General features: G+C 38.3%; 1 protein-coding gene across 1 annotated transcript in view; it reads right to left on the reverse strand.

The window, feature by feature from the left end:
* The window catches only part of LOC133996982 (CUB and sushi domain-containing protein 3-like), a 374952-nt gene that overhangs the window by 230599 nt on the left and 126750 nt on the right, over positions 1 to 17603 (reverse strand). The gene's annotated exons all lie outside the window — the stretch shown is intronic.

Here is a 17603-nt window from a genome sequence, read left to right on the forward strand (position 1 = left end):
CAGGGGGGAAGACATATGGGTGAAGCAAAAGCAGAGAGAGACAGAAAGAGGAGGGAGGGTTGAGAAAACGAGAGAGAGAGAGAGGACGCTCGCCAATCTCCAGCCCTATTATTTCAACATGATAGATAGAACTATGAAACTACTCAGACAGAGGAAGGAGGGAGGGAAGGATGGAGAAAAGGAAAAGGGAAAGGAAAGGGAAAGAAAGGCAGAAATCAAAAGTGGTAGTGAGAAAGATTATGCTCAGCATGCTACCAAATGAAAGGTGGCAAATTTTCTTACAATGTCATCAGAAAGTTTGAAAACCTTACAGCACTTAACTCCACAAACTTCTGAAATGTGTGCAGTAATCCTCAAATGAAAAGCTGGAGTACAGTTGCAGGGGAATCTTACCCATGCTAACGGCCAAAATGTCTAATTATGATTCACAAAGCAGACAGTGGATAGAGAAGATAGAGAAGATTTGATGTCAGCAAATGAAACGATTGAGTGATTCTTAGATTGGTTGGCTGATTGATTCATTTATACAATGACTTTATTTTCATACCTTTTCAATTATGATCCCCTCCCTTTCTCTGCCCTTTCTATCTCTGTACGTCAGAGAGGTGTATCCACAGTGCTGCTGTTTACTCAAAGGATTATTTGGTAATTTTGCATTTCTCAGTAATCACACACAAACACAATCTTTCAGTTGCTTTAACCCTTGCATACTATTTGGGTTAAATCTGACCCATTGCCAAATGACAGTATGTTCTGGGTCAAATTTGACCCACATTTATTCAAAGTGATTTTAATGTCACAAGAAGGGGTCAAATCAAAGTAAAGAGTGGTTATGTGGCATCTTAAAATGCTGAAACTATAAACTGGTATTTCTGTTTATTTATGTCATTGGGACAGTGGAGACAGAGCTCAAGGGGGATGTTGACACTGTCAGAGAACTGCCCGTGTTCCTAATACATTGCTACATTTGCCAGGGTTCACACCAAGGTGGGAATCTGCACCTAAAAACAAGCCTATACAAACCCATCAATTCCCACACAACCAACATAGTGGTTTCCCAATACAGTTCTCCCTGTATTGGAGGACAGCTTTCTTATTGCTAGAGAAAAGTACCTGAGCCTCTATTTTACTGATTTGGTGGAGTGGAGGGAGTGATTTGGTGGATCCTTTAATACAATATGAGAAAGAAGACAGTGACTTCAAGAGAAAGTTAGAAGAGGAGGACAACATTGAGAAAATGGAGCAATCATCTTTGTGACTTCTCTCATGAATGGTAATACCACCTTCCCCACACACCAGCCACTGCAGCACAGTAGTCCAAATCTTGCCCTGATCAATCTACTGCTTATAAGTTGCCACAAGGAGACAAAATAGAGGAAGATGCAGCTTTTGCACGACAAATAAGTAGTGTAAAATATTATTTTTTCTGATAGTTTTGTTAGTTTGAAATTTCCAAACCAGTTTGTTGCTTTGTTTTATGACAAAAACACTCAATGCAGAGTTGCACAGTTGACTGAAAAGCATGTGGTTTACGGGCAGTGTTGATTGATAGTCTTAATGGTAATAATGAAACCTACAATTTACTAATGTTGTTGCATCTTTCATTTTCAATTTAAATCACAGAAATAATTATGGTTATTTTGTTCTCCTGTTTTATATTAACATGTAATCATAATATAGTGCAATTCTGAATGTATTTTCTCTAAAAACTAATAGTGTCAAACCCAAAAAAAATATATATCTCTTTTCTCTGTAACATTAATGAAAATGTAATCACCCATTTATTAATGACTGATAAGATACATGGATACAAAATACATCCATTTGGTGTTTACACAATTTGGTATGGGTACAAATTATGAAAAGATACTTGAGCTCCATGCTTTGAAAGGGTCAGAATATGAACAAATGTAAGGGCTGAATGAAATGTGCTACCCATTTATTATTAGCATCCATTATGAAAGTAATGGGTCCACTTGACCAAAGCTTTTCGATCAAATGAAAAAAGATATAACTAGGACATAAATATCTTCATAGCAGAAATAACCATGCCTACAAATGAGTTTCCACTGGAGAAAAAACAAGCATCCCCTCATGTACTGTCATTAGTTGAAAAAAAAATAAAGTTCCTGTTTAAGGGATTCTTCAGAGAAGGTTTCTACTCCTGATGGGAAATCTCACAGAGCATGGACACCATAATTGAGAGACAAAAATCGTTTTGCTAAAGACCCTGATAGACCCCCCCTTCAAACCCTTATTCTCCTTATCTCCACACAGACACAGATTTACAGAGAAACGCACACTTACATGCCACACACGCACACGCACACGCACACGCACACACGCACACACACACACACACACACACACACACACACACACACACACACACACACACACACACAGGGTCATCCATCACTGTGGCGACCCCCTGTGCTGTATTGTGATTGGATGTCAGGTTGGCCTGGTGTTGCGACCTGTTGGCCTATCGATTTTGTCAGTCAGTGTGGCCCAGCTCAGTATCAGTAACAGTTTGTGGTTCAGTCCTATCAGACACATTTACTCTCGCCAACACGTAAACACTCACACAGACGCATACACACACAGACAGTGCCCATCTGATGGGTCCTTTCAGAAATGCACACAATTTTTAAAATTAGTTTCTTTCATAACCTTTTTATTCTTCACTTTATTATCTATCTTTTCCACAAAGTTTTACTCTTCTTTCTTCATTTTCAACCTATTTATCTATTTCCTCTTCTTCTTTTCTCAATTTATTTCTGCTTCACTTGCTCCTTCTTTTACATATTTCCTTCTCATTTCCTATGTTTTTTGTCTTTTCCCCTTATTTTCCTCAATGCCTCTTCCTGTCCCTCTATACCCATCATCTCCCTGTCTGTTCACAAGCTCCCTCCTCACTAAAAACTTCAATGCCAACTTATTGTCTTCTCCCTCTCCATCTCTCCCTTGTTCCATCCACACCACTACAGTACATCACCCCTTCAGTCCATCCCTTCATTCCCTTCTTTCTTTCTGTCCCTAGTTTATTGTCAACATCACATAGTTTCATTACACTAGTTTATTCAGTAGCCAGCGGCTACACCACACTGCTTTTCGTGGTTTGTTGCTACATGCCTTCTCTTATTTATTCTCTTTTACCCTCACTTATTTTTTCTCTCTATTCACTCTCTTTATCTATCTATCTATCTATCTATCTATCTATCTATCTATCTATCTATCTATCTATCTATCTATCTATCTATCTATCTATCTATCTATCTATCTATCTATCTATCTATCTATCTATCTATCTATCTATCTATCTCTGCCTCTTTTTTTCCTATCTCTTCCTCTCCAGAGTTTACCATAACCATGATTTCAGTCTCAGTTGCTTCATTACAAACTGCTGCTTTAATGGACCATCTGTAGAACTATCTGCATTCTGCATCTGCATCACACATACACACACACACACACACACACACACACACACACACACACACACACACACACACACACACACACACACACACACACACACACACACACACACACACACACACACACACACACACACACACACACACAACCATTTACCTTGCTTTTATTTCTCCCTAGATAAGCAATTACAGCTGAGTCTAGGTACATGGAGCACACGACGGAGAAGGAAGATGGGGAAAAAAAGAAGCAGAAGCGAGCACAAAACGCTAGGAAAAAAGAGAGAATGCTGCCATGCTTTCAGAGTTTTTAGTGAGACAGATGACACTGCAGACGAGAGGATCAGAGAGGGGGAGTGAAGGACAGAAAAAGAAAGAGAGGCAGAGACAAAGAGGGATGATTCAATGAGTTTGGAGGTTTTACACCTCCGTCAGCAGTAACTTCTATAAAAGATGAACCAAGTTTTATACCAGAAAATAATAGATGCTGAAACGCTTGGAAATAAAGCATAGAATCTATTACAAAAAATGCGTTCTTGGATTTCTATTAACTACATCTGAAAAATGAAATTCTTTTCAAGACATTTTCTGTAAAATATGTTAGATTCACAAGGAGTGTAACAGGTCAGATAAATGAGTCCTGAGGTCTGTAACAAACAGATATGTGTTCTGGTGCAACAAGATCTATAAAAGGTTTCACAGGCTGTCAACTTTCAAGTTGGTTGACTGTCAGTTTGATTTATTCAGTACTTTGACCAACTCTTTTTATAGACTTGTGAAAAAAGTGTGTCATAAAACATTTATAGTCAGTTAAGTTAAGGAAATTTTATGGCATTAGTTGTACATATTTGTGGGTTGGGTGGCCTCCTTCTGACAATATCAGAAACAAAAGCGGAGATACAGTTTCGCAATGATAGTTCACACTACAAGAATGACATTTTTCTTTTCTATTTTTGTTATAAAATGCTTTGAAAAACGGTCCAGATGAGAGTTATTGTTCATTTCCATTTCTGTCTCACACACACTATTAATACACATCGATGTGGGTTATTTGTTTTTTTTGTCTAAACACTAATTTTTAAAAGAATGTTACAGGAGTCAGACAAGCAGACATGAGAAGTTTGATATGTCCCCCTATATGATTTCCCATATGTTATCAATCTGTCTATAAGTCATCCTCTTCTTCCATGTTGTATTTCTATATTTATTAGGGGTGGGTAAAAATATCGATTCATCAATGCATTGCAATATATTTTTTTCCCAATTCAATATCGATTCATTTCATACTCTGAATCGATTCAAGCCCCTGGCCAGTGGGGGCGCAGTGAGCAACACCTTTGTGTGATTCGCGTTGTACGGACGGAGGCAGCACTCGACCAAACAACAACAACATGGCAACCAAACTTGTTGACGGCATACAGTCTATGTGACTGAGTCAATAAATGAATGGGGATTAATGGAGAAAGTACCGGCAATTGTCATCGACAATGCCGCCAATATCAGACATCCCAACTCTCCAGGAAGTCCCGGGAGTCTCCCGCATATTGATAGCGGCTCCCTGACGCCCGCAAATGAGACGTAATCTCTTGGAATCTGGAGTAAACGAGCAAGAGCGTGCACTAGAGATTGACTGCGTGTGTGTGTATGTGTGACTATAAATGCAGCGTATGTGAGAGCAAAGTACTTATTAGCGCGAAACAAACCAAAAAAAAAAAAAAAACACATGTTTTTTTAGATGTAGTTTTAGTTATGAAAACAACTTCACAGGGCCATAGCTTGATCTGACCTCTGACCATGTCTGCAACAAGCTACTTGCTGTTAGTTTCATTGAGTCATTGCATGATGGCTGCTTTGCCCATATACTCAATTTGGCTTCACAGGCTGCTCTTAAAATCCCTGCGGACACACGGCTTCTCGGCATAGTGCTTTCAACGAAGCACCTTAGTCACTGGCTAAAATGTTATGTGAGTTATATCACAATTGCCAAGAGAAAAGAAATATAATTTAAGTTTAGTTGCACTTTACTTCAGTGTTAATTCAGTACTGTCATATTTGTTTACTTTTGTACTCCGTTTTCAGAATTATTGTGCTAATGCTTTATTTTCAGATGTTTTATTGCTCATAAATGTTATGAGTTATACCATGGCTGTTCATATGGGCATGAAAATAAATAATTATTTTAAAATTACCAACAGGTACTCTAATGAATTATTTGTGTATTTCTACTTATTACTGAATCGATATCGAAGCATTTAAATCAATATCGAATTGAATCGATATCGAATCGAATTGGGACCTAAAGAATCGAAATTGAATCGTGAGATTCTTAACAATACCCAGCCCTAATATTTATGCTATCTGGTCTATTCTGTGCACACAATATCTGTTACTTTTTTGTCTGAACAAGAATTCCTCCTCTGTTGCGTTTCTTAAGGTTTTTTTCTGTGGAGGTTTTTCAGTCTGGCATTAGCACTCTGATACAGCTTGGCAAAACGAGACTGCCAGCTACATGTTCACAGTGATGGATTACCATGACCAACTCAATCAGAGTCTAGAGTTGCTGAAGTAAAATGTAATTTGGAATTGAAAGTGAACTGGCGAGGAAAAGCAGATTTAAAAATATCCTCACTTGCAGTACTATCAAAAATAATATTAAAAAGAGACGGAATGGGAAGAGGGATTAGAAAGAAAAAACAACCAAAAGCACATTAACATCTCAAAAATGGCAATAAGACAAATTTTAATGTGCCACCACACCTTTTTATGCTATTTGCTAGTTAAGTGCAATCAGATTTGGTATTTCTCACAAAACAAATACAACCAATTAGATAAGTTAAACAAATATACAATATAAATATAATGATTTGTCTTGCGTATGCTTCAGAAATCTATGTTAGATGAACTTTTACCTAGCTGGGATTAGTACACGAAATACCCATCAACAAACACTATCCAACATGTGCATACATTATTGTAATTTAGTTGACAAAACTTTAAGGAAAGTTCAGCAAAGGTTTAAGAGGTTAGAGTGCAGTTTTGAAAATATTGAAATATTATGGTTGAAGAAAATAGGGTATTTTTTTGTGCCCATTTTGTTCAACTATAATACAACCATATTTTTGTAATACTGACAATGGAAATACTTTTCCCCAAACAATCCCTCCATTGTTAGAAAGTTGCTGCTGAACTGTCAAGCAACTGTCATTCATACAGGGATTCAAGCGATTTCCTCAAATTCAAATTATGACAGCTCAACATTCATGAAAAGGATAATAATGGAATTATTCTACAAGGCTGTGTGCATTTTAATATGAAGAGATTAATGCCAAGATGAGTTATCTGCCATTTGAAAATTGTGACACCTTTCTCTACAAAAGCATTAACGCCACAGGAAAGCCCATTATTAAGGATCATGCTGGGCAGATACTGAACAAAAGAAAGACCGCTAGGAAGAAAATAAGGAAGGGAAGAATGGAACATTTCCTCCTAGGTGTGGTGATACACAAAAGTGTATAAACAAACATATTTTCATGTACACATCATTTAATGGTCAGGCAATAATATGTCATACAACAACTAAGAGAAGGGGAAATATAATACATTTTACATCTATTTCTAATAGAAAAGAGTTTAGTTAGACAATAGTGGCCAAGGCAAGTGTAGTCTGCCCCAACTAACATCTCCTTCTATGTAAGGTATAACTCTGGCTGTTTGTGGCAATACAGTGGATTAAGTGGACAAAACAGACAACAAGAGGCCTGGCAAGATATGTAATAATACAACAAGCATCCACAGTTCTGGTTTCCTCCACCCATCACCATCCACAGTCCAATGAGAGGAACTGCAGGGGGTAAGCCTACAGACTCTATTCTAGACAAATTCCCTTTGAGTCTCGAGTTGACTCCCTGCAGTGAAGCACGGCAGAAGTGACAGGAACATGACTAGTCATTTAACAAGGTTTTTTTCACATTCATATCCTGTTCCAAAGAAGTAAAATTAGATTCATGATGGCTAGTCACTTACACTGACACAAAGCGGTCTGGATAGATTCAGCTGAAAGAGATTTTTTTTCCACCTGATTCTTTAAGATGGAAGGTTGTTTTTTTTTTTACTTGAAGGATAAACTTGAAGAATAATGCTTACTTTTGTCCAGCCAAATGAATGGTGGATTTTTATCATTCAGACTTTTTTCAAAGTCACTGTGAGAGTAATCTGCCAGATAACTATGGGGTAAGTAAAGTTCTAAACTTATAGTATTAGCAATACCTCACACAAGTACCTAAAAACAGTCCATCTGCAGTATTTGTGTAATGATAATGACCATATTACACCTCTGCAGGTTAAAGCAGGGAATGCATTGAGGGTATTTTGCTTCATACTGAGTTCCATTTCTGCACCAATCATCCATTTTGTTACTACATGACCACTTAAACCTGAAGGTTCCAAAATGCTTTGCCACAACTCTGTATTTTTGGTGAAACTGACAATGTGATGATGTTGGCACAATTTAACTCATTTAATCATGTTGCCAAAATATTTGAGTTGCCTAATTGGCGCCTGAGGGACTGAGTTAGAGCCATACTTCATTATTTGTACAGGAAGAACAGCATGAAAGGTTAAATCCAAAATACAACTGTGCAGTAGCTACAAAGTGTTTTTGTTATTTTTTACTACATTTATTACATTTTAAATAATCAACAAGACTGGAGCTTCATATTTCAATCTTATTGCAGAAAGTAGCATGTCCTCTAGTGAAAGGGGACAGAGGCCTCAGTTTGTATGTCTGTTTCTAAATAATAATTCATGTTTTACTTTCCTTAGACCATAACCAAGCATTTCCCGGGGGACGGACATTTCCCTGAGCTATTATTATCTTAATACATACACTTGACAAAATGTGCCACCACATTTTTTAAAATTTTAATCTTATTGCATTACTTTTTTTTTTTTTTATGGGCATTTAAGTACCTTTAAGTACTTTTAATTGTATTCACAACATAAGCTGTGAAATAGCTCCACAAGCATATTTGAATCAAATGAAATGTCAGTCATTTGGTATATAATTTGGTCAGTTGTGATATTTCTTATCTAGCTACTGTACATCACAACATTTTCTGTAAAGATTCATAACCATATTTCTGTCTTGGATTGATGGAGCCACAGTCATTTCTCAGTCCAGCGTGCTGCTGATTTGATGATTTTGAGCATCAACTTTTCTTTTTTTCAGCATTTATAATGACATTGAGCCATCTGTTATCCAAATTCAATATTAACTAGCCGGGAACGGTCCTTCCTTTACTCTTAGTTACTACTTAATGTACGGAGTATGTGGAAAAGGAACTAGGTTACATTACACATGAGCGCTCTGCTGGTATTAAGGATTTATTGCGGCAAAAATGTTCATTATTATATATGTCCATCTTTTTTTTTTCTTCAGCTTTTGATTTTTTTACGTAAACAAAACTGGCTTTTGGACTGGACCTGGGCCGCGGGCCTCCAGTTGAATATGCTGCCCTTACAAAGAGTAAAGAACAGAGATGAACTTCTCTAATAAACCGTGAAGACATACAGGCACACACATATTACTCTTGCAACTCCCTTCAGAAACCAATTTTGATTGGTAGCTGCTTGGTGATGGAGTAATTATAAGCAATTATGATTAATTATGAAAACATTAATAGAGGGAAAAAGGACTAAGTAGCAGCAGAGGGTGTGCATGTGAGACGGAGAGATTCTCAGGGAGAGTTGGGGGGGGGGCTCCCAGATAGAGTAACGGCTGTTCAAAGCATTAGATCATGTGGCAGCTGTGAAGATCAGTTTATACACACACAACTGTGTTGCTAATGATCTTAGCTTCAAGTGGAGATCAAACATTATGGACTCAGAGCAGCAGACCACAAATGTCTCTCTGGGTTTATTACACGCCACAACACAGACGATCAAACACATACACACACATACCACTCCACCTGAAGGTAGAATAAATCTTGAGGTTTGCCTTAATAGTGGCTTTATGCTTTATGTAAACAATTATCTGTATTCAGTATGATCTTGAAGCAACTTCAAGCAGCTGCGTTACCATATTGGTGATCCTTTCTTATGCTCTATAAGCACAACACACAAATACAGATGTGGCTGATGTTCACTAAACCTTGTATCACTCAACCATTGCAAAGTACTTATTCTCCATGCGATTTTCAAGATACTGGTCGGCTCAATGTCAAATATATATAATTATGGGCATGCAACATTGTGGCCTAGAAGTGACAAACCTAACACTGGCTCTAGAGAGGGCCTTTCAAATATTTTGCAAGTTCCGTGGCCACCGTAGATTCTCCTACACGTTTGGAAGGGGATGGAGTGGGGCTATTGAGTTCGCTGCAAACTGCAACCTCACCACTAGATGCCACTAAATCCTAAACACTGGTCCTTTAAGTTTCATACAGAAATACACAATTTGGGTCAGCCGTATGTGGATACAATTTAATGATACTTCATGAAACAAGTTAATCATTTTGGAGAAAGACAAAATAACCCTGTCCGACACAATTACCTCATTTTTAGTGATAGAATATCCATCTGAGAACATTAACTGAATAGATGTACTCAGGTTTTTTCCAGCCTTGCAATTTCCCTCTATGTAATTGAATGAGCAGATAATGACGGCTGTCTGACTGCTCACAAAGAAACATGGGGATGTCAATTATAAGCCCTTTACCTCCACTTCACCGGTGTGAATGTGTGTGTGTGCACTCTAGTGTCGTTGTGTGTGTGCATGTCATTGCACGTGTTTATACAAGGAAGGTGTGTGTTTGTGTCTGTGTGGGTATAGCTCCTTGATGCAGTGATCAATGTTTCTCTGAGGCCCTGTTCAATAAACCATTAGATTTCCCCCTAAAGACATCCTGCCAACAAAACTTCATTAGATACACACACATACACACAAAGAAAAACAAAATATACCACATACACCCCCTTCTTTGACTAATTGTCCTGTGTTTACAGGCAGTTTCCATCAGGACTGAATGAGATCATGGGTTAGTTTGTTTGCTTATGCTTTTTAGAATCTACAGCAGTACCGTTTGGTTTGACCTGAAAGGGCTGACTCTGTCCTTCCTAAAGACCAGAACAAATCAGCTCCGCCTCACTTGATCAAACAAAATGGTACAAGATGTAATGTTTACAGACAGTGCAAAAATAGACAAGCTTTTCACTACATTGATTGACTGTAGATGATAGTCATATGAAAGTAATGCTTTGGGGTTTTGTCGATTAGGATTTTTGATTAGCTTAGCATTGGGAAATACAGGTGACCCTTTGTGTTCAGCACTGCGGTTATTTAGTTCACTGCAGTATAACAAACTGTGTATGTTTGAAATATATTTATATTTTTAAATCATGGCTGCAGTATCACATGAAAGATCAGTCCTATCAAGGTACAGCTAATACCAATTTTCTCATGCACAAAGGTAAGCTTGTTTATATTCTCAAATGTCAGTATACCATTAAGCTCTGACATGCCATTAGTCCTTAAATCAAGGGGTTGCGCTGATTTAAGTTAGGGTCTTGATCTGCCTTCCTCTCTCTCTAACTGACCGTTCTCTTCTCTGTCTTACACGTCTATCTCTCCCTCCCACCTCTTCCCCTCTCTTCTTCTCTTATCTCTTCTCACAGCTACCCCTCTCCTTACTATTAATTAAAACTGTGTGTGTGTGTGTGTGTGTGTGTGTGTGTGTGTGTGTGTGTGTGTGTGTGTGTGTGTGTGTGCACGCTTATGTGTGCACATCAGGTTTCAGTATTAATTAAAGGTGTGAATGCTAATTGTTCAGATCAATAACGGGTCGTTAGGCCTCAGGGACTGACAGCCAATGGGAAATCGTTATGTGTCTGACATCACTGTCACTCTGTTAAAGCTGCACTGCACTTACACACAGAGAGATTTGCACTTACACTACAGGAAAGATAGGTTCACCTCAAAGGTTATGAGAGAGACAGAGAGAAAGTTTAGAAGATGAGGAGGTTAGCAGGACACAACTGGCGCAATAGATATAAACCTACAGTATGTCCCTAAAACTAAATCAATATCCATTAAGGAAAGCAAGAGACACAGTGAGATAGAGGAAGTGAGCAAGATCAAGAGAAAGGGAGAGGGATAGAAAGGTTTTCAAAAAAAAAAAAAAGAATCAGATGCCATAGCTGTTATTGAACAGAACTGGGTAAATGAGTGTGTCCTCTCAAAAGACCTTTATGTGCTGATCAATACCAGAGCACTCTTTCTCTAACCTACCACATATACACACTTGCCCCCCTGAATTTCTCTCTCCCTTCCCTTTAGTCGCAGGATTCTAACTATTAACCATTGTCAGTGTGATATTTGGTCAAAAAAATAACTAAGGTGAGGACTAAAGAGGAGAGGAGAGGAGAGGAGAGGAGAGGAGAGGAGAGGAGAGGAGAGGAGAGGAGAGGAGAGGAGAGGAGAGGAGAGGAGAGGAGAGGAGAGGAGAAGAGAAGAGAAGAGAAGAGAAGAAAAGAGAAGAGAAGAGAAGAGAAGAGAAGAGAAGAGAAGAGAAGAGAAGAGAAGGGTTGTGAGACTGTGAACTTCCAACCAACCACTTATTCACAATTTCATAATTTCTCTTTATGTTTGACACAGGTGCAGATTAAAAACATATCCATTGCTGCAAATCAGTTCCTGGGTTATAAACTGTTATTGGATACTGAGTGAGTGGAGAGAATACTTTAAAAGAACTGTCTTGATTTTTACCAGCTCGTCCATTTTTCTGTTTAATGCACTTTTCTATTGGCAATGTCAGGTCATAATGTCCTTATGTACACAAGACGTATTAAAATGTACTGGCAGATTTCCATGGAATTTAATGATCACATTCTTTCTGACATTTTTCTACATTGGCCCTCCCGCACACAAGATATCTTACCAAGAAACTCACACTGCACATCAACATTGTTATTTACATCTTAATGACCCCATGGCCTTCCCTCCGGCTCAATCTAAACGAGACAGTTTGAAGTGCCCCTACTGTTAGGGTTGTTGATCCTTCCATCTTACATTTTGTATTAAGGGTGTAATGTACATTACTGTCTGTAGGGGTTAGTAGAGATGCTCTTAGTCACTTTCCTATATCTGTAATACCTTTAGACAGATCTATCGTTTGCCCTTAGTCAAACTGAAACCAACTGAGCAGACATCAGTGGAGGGCTCTGCATGGTTAATGCTGTTAAGTGGTGTATGAAACATTTACCGGTACCCATGTACAGATCATTGGCTGTCATTGTTAATGTGTGTGTGTGTGTGTGTGTGTGTGTGTGTGTGTGTGTGTGTGTGTGTGTGTGTGTGTGTGTGTGTGTGTGTGTGTTTTCAGTGACAGACATGCTCTGTCATACTCTGGTGAGTACTGGGCATATTTAATAAAAAATAGAAATACATAAAAAAAAAATTTAAAAAAAAAACACATGGACTGAGTTCATCCATGAGTGTGTGAGTATGATAGTCTTCACTCTGCTGATCAAATCAGCGCGCGTGTGTGTGTGTGTGTGTGTGTGTGTGTGTGTGTTGCTTAGTTCCACAGTTCAGGTGAGCTAGCTAGCTAGCTTTGTGGGTGTGTGTGCCAGCATGTGTGTGATATCTAATAGCTGTGGTTACTGTAGCATGACTTATTAAATTTAACATCAAGAGACCCCCTAGAAAGTTGACTGACAGATACCCGCTCACATACAAACACACACACACACACACACACACACACACACACACACACACACACACACACACACACACACACACACACACACACACACACACACACACACACACACACACGCTCAAATGTAAAGCTACCAAGCCCATCTTAACTGCAAAACTAACCAACCAACACAGACACAGTTGAATAATCATCATACATATAAGGCAGTGATTATATAGTGTCTGAAAACCAAATAGAATTTAAACTAAGGAACATAATTGTTGCATTACCTGCCAACAAAATTACAGTAAGAAATAAATTACAAGGGCATGGTATTGATACTCAGTACCTTGATGGTACAGGCCAAAATAACGCAGTACCAAGTAGTACCGAAACATCTCCCATCAAACAATATCTGCATTCAATCTTTTTGTACCCAGATCTAGAAGAAAAACAAAATAGTATGGTTTTGCTCACAGTCAATCACTGCAAATGTTTTTCAATTTGATATGTATGTATTTAAAATCAACACCTAAATAAACAGGGTCTACCTTGCAGAAAAATGTGAGTACTGAGGTTCAACAAGGATAGGGATCAATGACAATATTCTTTGACTTTGTGAGACAAGCTGCTATTGCTGTTATGGTTGAATGTTTCCCATACCTTACATGCATCTTAATCCAAAAGCTGATCAATGGGAGGTTTAAAAGCAGCTTTCAAAACTATTCTTGTGGAAGTGATATCAAAATGTACAGCATGGTGGCACCCTTTATGGTGAAGTACACTTGAAGACAAAAGCAGCTGACCTCAGCCCTGTTTCGGTTCTTTCAACTCGTTTTCAACTCGTTTGCATCCTGTCCCTTTTAATCTTTTCTTCTTCTTTCATCTTGCTCCTCTTCCTCGTCTCCTCCGCTGCCACCAGTCTTTGTACTATTAGTGCAGTGCAGCCTAGCATCAACCACAACTCAACATGTGTTCCCCCAGCACCATACTACCACATTTCAGTTAGTAACAGGGCACCGCGACTATGTTGTTAGTGTTTGTGTATTTGGGGGTGCACAGTCGCTGGGGAATTAATTTGTAAAGAAGTTGTCCTTTTCATCACAGGACAAAACTTCAATAACTGCAACTATGTTATAACAGACACAGACATCACAAGGCATAACTGAGTCTCCTATCCACTACAAAGATTTTGATTTTGATGAAATGCACTTGGTTTTCAAAAATCTGATGTTAAGATACAATTATATATGTTATATTATATATTATAATATACTATTACACTATACTATAATTTCCCCAAAGATTAAAATATGGGAATTGCAGATGTCTTTTATACATTCCCCCCCCCCCTTAGTTTTACATTGATATCAAAACAGAAATGGCTTGAAATGACAGAAATTCAGACTATCTGATAGCATTAAAATTAATAGAAACATTTGAAAAATAATCTGTATTTTTAGAAGTAAGTGAGGGACTGTTCCTGAGTCATATAAGTAAATGCTTTTAAAACAATCATCTCACTGTCTCTTTGACTTGAAAATAAAATGATTTTCAGCTTTGAATTCAAAACATAGGAACTTCCAAATAATTGAAATATCATCTCAATTAAAATAATACTCAATACAAAATTAAAATGTCCAGTATATCTAGTTAATATTGCAACTTTAAAATAAGGTCAGCTCTGATATTTAATACTGTGAGTAAGGCTACATGTTGTAATGCAACCTGTAAGAGTGGAAGTTGAATTATTAATTTGTGCAATGCTCCACAACATGTATTGTAAAGTGGGTAAAAACTGCCCCATCATCAACGCATCACTATCAAAATCATGTTAACATATTAATTGTGGGGAGAAACTTTTCTATAATTTAGACTTCAAACTGAATCAAATGCTAAGCCATCAATTTGAGAGGGCAAAAAAGAAAAGAAAAAAATAAACATGAACAAAGCCAGTAGTGTTGTGTTAATTTTCCACTGCTACACTGCAATGCTCATTTCAAAGAGACAGTAGCTGAGATATTAAAAGTAGTGGCAAAAGGAAATAACAAAATGTGCTGATAGAAAGCAGAGCACAGGGGTTGGAGAATACAGCACTGATAGTCATTTTAACAATTAATTAGATGATTAAATATTGAGAGAAAAACCTCATGGAATGCCCTTAAATAATGAAATCTGCTGATGAGAAGCAGCTTGAGGAGGTTAGAGACCATTCTGTCGATGCTCATTATCACATTTTATGGGATGGTGATACATTTGGTGAAAATCCTCTTTGATTGGCTGACAGTCTTGAGGGATATGTTTTGTCTGTCTTCTGCCTCGGACTGTTGCCTGATTCATGGCATCAGAAACTGCCATGTCAGCACGCTTATTTGCTGGTTATGCTAATCAGGTGACATCCCTTCCTGCTTGGCAGGTGGTGCTGATTGGATGGGCTGAGGTGGTGACCCTGGAGGGAAGCCATTTGATTGGTTGGCTCATATAAAGCTGAATAATGGACTGACATTGGCCAAGAGGCTGTACTACTATCAACAAACACTCACATGCACACTTCCACACACACTACTGCAGCAGCACATAAGCATACTTACACACACACACACACACACACACTTACTTACACACACACACACACACACACACACACACACACACACACACACACACACACACACACACACACACACACACACACACACACACACACACACACACACACAGATAATAACTATGTACCAAGATAGCCTATATTTTTAGTCAGGTGGCCAGTGGTTGTCTGACAGACCTGAATATCAAATCAATATGATTTGATGTAATTTCTATCCTGTCTCAGCGCAGAGGGGTTTGGCAGTTATTCACTATAATTCCATCATAAATGTATTTAATATCATTCAGATATTAGGTCAATATATAATTTCTTGCACTTTCTCTAGTGTCAAACGTATATCTTACCAATCTAGTCACTGAAAGACCTTACTCTACACTTTAATTACATTATCCAGGTACCAGACTGATGACAAGTGTGGACACTCTAAGACAGCTATCCTTTCAAGGCACTTAAACATTTGGCAGCTTGTTAATAGAAATCCATCATCATATTAGTGCGTTGTGTCCAGGTAACACATTAATTTGTCATTTGCTGGACTTTTGTGACGTGAGACAGTATCCTGCCAAGCCTGCTACTAAGACGTTTGACAGCCATTTACTGTAATTACATTATGCAGGCATCAAATTGATACATTGTGTGGACAGTCAGTGAAGGCCTAACACTGAGAGATTTGGCAGCTATTTTTCGTATCATACCATTATAAAATGATGTACAATGATCTGGATAACAAGCTAATGTTATTTGCTTTTGACAAAGGTGAGATGATACTCTTTTGGAGTCCAACTTCTTCCTGAATTACACTGCAAAGCTCACACATTGTTGGTTGCTTTATGTATTAGAGGGTTTATATGGACGTTCTTTGGTATCACACACTTATCTTGCCCATCAAGACAATGATGTATTCAACACAGTGCAAGTTTTAAGTATTTGATGATCTCCATACTTGCAACAAAAATGGTAGTCATTTTTCCTTGACATCGGGGCCCTTTAAAAAGTGCAGTGACACAACTCTTTTCTGTATCATTGTATTTGATGCTTCTGGGACTTGGTCCATGTACTGTCCATCCTAAAAAAACAAACTGTGTTTCATACTATGTCCTCCACATCTACTTTCACCATGTGTGTGCGTGTGATTGTTTTGATTGATGGCTGCATTGAAGCTGACCTTGCAGCAGTTGGAACAGTGAGGAGCTGCATTCACAATGTAGATAAAGGAACACACACACACACACACACACACACACACACACACACAGAAAAGCACACACACACACTTTAAGTCACACACAGCTTTTAAACAGCAACTACAACTAGAAAGCACCGAGCACATTGCATTATTAGGGGGAGCTCCACCTCTTTTCATTTATAATGTCATGGCCCTTCTTCTGCTCTCTCAGTACAAATTTGCTTTTCTATCACTTAATTTTCCCTTTATTTTCTTCTCATTTTCCTCTTCTTCTCACTGCTTTTTGTTACTCTTTACAAACTATATCCTTCTCCTCTCAAATTCTCACACTTGGCTACTACATACACATGGTAATACATAGGGCACACACACACACACACACACACACACACACACACACACACACACACACACACACACACACACACACACACACACACACACACACACACACACACACACACACACACACACACACCATCCAGGACTGGAAAACCACTATTCTCCAGGGCCAGAACTGACATATACCTTCTCATTTTTAATTTATGAATTGAGCCACAACTGTACATGTTTCTATGCACACACATATGCTTATTATGGTGTGTACTTTAGGTGATGACAATGAGTAGTGAGCAGTGTACACTCTGTAGGACAAAATAGGACAGAGAGAA

This window comes from Scomber scombrus, chromosome 16 (assembly GCF_963691925.1).
Source record: "Scomber scombrus chromosome 16, fScoSco1.1, whole genome shotgun sequence".
Taxonomy (NCBI): Eukaryota; Metazoa; Chordata; class Actinopteri; order Scombriformes; family Scombridae; genus Scomber; species Scomber scombrus.